This window comes from Penaeus monodon, chromosome 6 (genome assembly GCF_015228065.2).
Source record: "Penaeus monodon isolate SGIC_2016 chromosome 6, NSTDA_Pmon_1, whole genome shotgun sequence".
NCBI lineage: Eukaryota > Metazoa > Arthropoda > Malacostraca > Decapoda > Penaeidae > Penaeus > Penaeus monodon.
This window is the reverse complement of record NC_051391.1, coordinates 33,597,212-33,602,211: the sequence shown is the minus strand read 5'-3', so window position 1 is coordinate 33,602,211 and position 5,000 is coordinate 33,597,212.

The window sequence follows — 5,000 nt, the reverse complement described above, 5'->3', positions numbered from 1 at the left end:
ATATATGTAATTATATATGATATATAATTTATATATAATATATATTTATATATATATATATATATATATAAAATATATATATATATATATATATGTATATTTATGTAATAAAATATGTGTGTGTGTGTATTTATGCATATATCATTTTAAAATTATGCTCATATATTCAATATGTATAACATAACAACATATATGTATGCAATAGTACAAGTATGTGTGTAAAAAGTGTATATATTATTTTATATAATATATATATATATATATAATATATATATATAATATATATATAACATATACACCACACAACACAAACACACCACAACACCACACACACACACATATATATTTTTATATATTATATATATATAATTATATAATATAATATATATATATATATATATGATATACAACACAAAAAAGCGTGTACACACGCACATGCCCCACGCACACGCACACGCACACGCACATCACATAAAAATATAATATAAATATATATATATTTATAAAATATATAATATTTATTATAATAAAAATTTTAAAATATATATAAAAATATATATATATATATATATTTATATAATTATATATTTTATAACCACACACACACACACACAAGGATAACTATAACCAGGACTGCTACAAACATCTTTAAAACTTCAATTTTTTTATATTCGAAGTCATTCGCCCATCTTCAGCGTTAAAGGTCACAAAAAAAGGAATAAAAGTTTAACCAAAACCCACCAATAAGAACACAAAAAAAATCCAAGAAAAATATTTTATACAAAACACATTGCAAATTAAAAACTAATGAAATTAAAAATTTAAAAAGAATTTAAAATCATGAAAAAACCAAATGAAAAAAGTAAAGCAGAACTTAAAACAGGCAAATTTCTTAAAGGCAAAATGGTTGTTATTAAACTGGTGTAGTTTATGGTGTTAAAAACACTAGTAGGTCAAATCTGTTGAAACTATGGAAGAACTTAAAAAAATCTTTTAGTGAGGGTGATCTTGTGTGTGAATAGTGGGTTTTGCAGATAAAGGGGGAAAAAAACCAGATCTTACGAACATACAATAGTTTTAAAATACGGGTTTTAAATATTTTTGGGGGGTGTTCACGCCAGGATGGAAGCGATGGTGAGTACCCTATATATTTTAAGTGCTTGCAGCCTTCTCGTTTGCGCTCCACCTTTGGCTAGCCAGTGCGAAAAAGGGAGCAGTTTTTGATAAGTCTCCCCTGCCAGGTCACAGCCTCTCCTCATCAAGACTTCTGCAGTGCCTCTCGGGGCCCCCCATGGGTAAGGGGGCATTTGTGGCCCCGGCTAAACTGGGGGGGACTCGGAGCCAGGGGCCCCTAGAGGTAGGGAGCTAGGGCCCCAAGTGGGGAAAGGGGGAGGCTCGGGGAGGTGGGCCTTGCCAGTCCTCCCCCCCAGAAAGCCAACTGGCAACATCAGAAAAAATGGATATGCTGGGGGGAGGGGTTTTTGTCCCTCCCCCCAGCAAGTAAGGGGCTGGAGTCCCGTGGGAGGACAAATGTCGGAGGCGGGATTAAAAACGGGGGAGTTACTCGTCCCGCCTGCACCGCGGCAGGCGCCAACCCCCCATGAAACTTGTGGGGCAAACCCTTGGGGAAACCCCACAGGTGGATGGCGGTCCCCACAGCCTACGACCCCTTTTTTTTGGGGGTGTCGGCGGGGGCGGCAGAGGTGGATGCATCCGGAGCGACCACCCAAGGGGTTAACCCCAGGCGGTCTCCGGGAGGCGCTTTGGTTTATCGGTCCTTTTGGGAGGATGAGCGGTTACCTCTGCTATCGCGGGAATTGAAGCGACTAGGGGGTTGAGGGGGGGCCCTCTCAGAGGTGAGAAGACCGGTAGTGGCACGACATGTGGGTGGGTAACCTACTACTGGTCTGGGCCGCATGATGGTCACCACCCCCAGGGGGTAGCCCTAGCCATCTCCAGCCCACTTAACCCTCGGAGTTAAGGGGACACCCGGGTTTATGGCGATTATGGCATTTAGACGAAAATGCGTTTTTGGGTTCTTGTTTTTTTATTGTGTATACGCCCCCTACAGATGTATATACAATTTATTTTGAATGAGGGGATTCACGCCCAAATCGAATGTGGCAGACAATGCCCCGGCGAATATTCGCATTGTTCTGGGGGATTCAATGCGGGGATCTGGCGGGGACCGTGGGCTATGAGAGTCTGTCGAAAAAACCCTGGCTTGGGAGCTGATCCCCGCAGCGAGAATAGCCCCCTTCTCCGGGACTTTGCTAGGGTTTAAAAAATGAGCGCTCCAACCCCCATGTTGACATGGTACAGGATATGGGTACAATGGCCCAAGGAAAATCGACAAATTCTTGTTTGAAAGGGGATGGAGGATCCTCCCGAACTGCAGGGTTTTCGGAGTGCCGAGTTCTGTGGGACCAACCTAGGCTGGTTTGGCTACCCCGAGGTCCACTCAAAATCCCCCTCCCCTTTGTGGCCCCCTAAGGGTTCACCTGGACAGATAAGGGAGGAGGAGTGTGCCCGGGGTTCACCATGGCAGCTCTGCCGATTCACAGAACTCAACAACCTGATGGACCCATTTCTTTTGGGAGTCTTCCCCAAAAACGAACACTAAAGCAGTCAGGAATCCATTTGGGGTACGCCTGGGGGGAGCAAGGCAAATTCCATCTCCTGGAGAATTGAGGCCCCCTGAAGCGTGTCGCAAGGCTCGGGTGAATGGGGAACAAGTCTTGCACTTCCATGGGGCATTGGGCTGGACACTGCGAGGGGAAGGGGACAAGAACATTATCAGGAATCTTGCTGGGAGGTTTTTTTTTAAGGGCCCTTTTTGGTAAATGATTTCGCCCTTCCGCCCCCTCCCCCTACAAACGCCCTAAGGGGGGGGCTTCTTAGAAGGGGGGGGGAAGGGGGAGATTTTTTAAAAGGGGAGGGGGAGAAAAAGTTAGCCTGGAGAAAGGGAGGGGGGGGAAATACCAAGGGCCCCTCCTCAAGTTTTTGGATGGTGATTTCCAATAAATGGGAATTTAAATTGGATATTTTGTAAAAAAAAATTAAAAGGTGGGGATAAAATATGGCCGGGGATCCCGTCCCTGGTTAATTTGGGTTGGGGTTTTTGAATGTGGGGGTGGGTTTTTGAAGGGGGGGAAAAAGGGTTTTGGATTTGAACAGTGTTTTAAGTTTTTTTACCAGGAAGCCCCACTTCCCTTTGAAAGGATGCAAAACCCGAGATAGGAAAAGATTGGGTTTTTTGGGAACCAAAGCGTTATATGCCTTCAGTTTGTGGCGCTCGGAGGGGGGGGGGCGCAACCTACATTACCCAAAAGGATTTTTTAGGAGGGAATCAATGGGGATTGGGAAAGGGGGGGGAATTCCCCGAGCTGGCCCGAAGCAAGTTTATCTGGACTGTTTCTTAAAGGGGTGGGGGATTAAAACCCCCTTTTTTAATCAGGGGTGAACAAACGGCCTTGCATAAACACTTTTTCAAACACCTGATGGCCCGAAAGGGGGGGCTATACCTCATGGGAAAAAAAGGGAAAAGGAGGGTTGAGGAGAGGGGATCTTGGGGGTCGGGGGAAAAGGGGGGGGAAAAAGGGGGATTTTACGGTTTTACATACCGGGAGCTACATCTCTGGGGGTCAGCCCCCCGGAACCAAAGGTTTTGAACAACCAAATCGAAAAAGGCGGGAGATTCGGAACCGGAAACCAACTGCCCGGCCAAACCCAGATTTCCAGGAAGGAAACGGACGCTATAGGTCGGGCCGCCTGATCCTTTTTAAACAAGTCCCTTTGGGGCGGGGGGTTTCAGCGCCCCATTTTTAACCCCCGGTTTTCCCGTAGTTTGGATGGGTGTTTCTTGCATAATCGGGACCCCCCAACTCAGGCCCTATAGGGCACCTGAGCTCGTTTCCCTCAGTGGACACCATGCCCATAAGGTGGTTCTCTCTGCGAGGGACAGCCCTGGGTGGAGGAGACCTGGGGACAACGACCCAGGAGATCAGGCGTTGGGCAGCTCAACGAGACTTGTCGCGAGAGGAATTAGAGATGGGCCGTGGGCCTGCCTGGAGACTCGCCTCGAGGGATCCTCGTGGCTGGAAGCGAAGGGATCAAACATACATAGCATCTCAGCTAATACAAGAAAATAAGTAAATGATAATAAAACATATTTCTGAGGGTAGTAATTCCCTTTGTTGAGGGCAAGTGCCTATGGTGAGGTTATTTGTGAATACAAAATTGCACTTTATTTGGGGAAATGAGTGCTTTAGGATTTCATTCAGTTGTTTACAAATGTTAAAAGTTGCCCAACTCATATATTACAAAAAATTATTTACAAGCCACTATATGTAAACAGGTCTTGGGATGAATTAATTGCATTCATACTTTATTAAATAGGGACATATGTACATTCGCAAAAAAAAAGGATCTTTATTCCTTCAACTTGATATTGGTATCCCTAACAGAGACAGTTGTCTCTCCCCCACCCCAAGACTTTGTTTGTACGAATGATATTGGGGGAACTGTAAGCCCAAGGCTGCCCACCATTCCCCGTGAGATTGAGATCTGGCAATGTGGATGGATGTGGCACAGCATAATCTCAGGGTGTTGCCGAAACCACTCCTTCACGTCACTGCTCGCATGGATGGAGCTGTTATCCTGGATGATATAAAATGGCTCCAGCTTGGGGAACACCATGGCCCTCGCTGATGGCAGAAAAACTCATCCAGGATTTCCACGTAGGTATACCCCATAAATCTGCCGGGCCCGACAACCTTCAACTCGCCAGCAGTTTTTGACACTCAATAGGATTTTGCATTATGCTGCAGCATAATGGGACGTCCTGCAGTGGTTATAGATTGTTTAAAACAATAATGAAAATAAAAATATATATGAAGAAAAATGACACGGTTTAAAGGTACGTCGGCAACTAACTACCCGCCCACCACCCCCTCGTCATGGGATATTGCCACTGAGTTATCAAATGGGCTTTTAGTAGC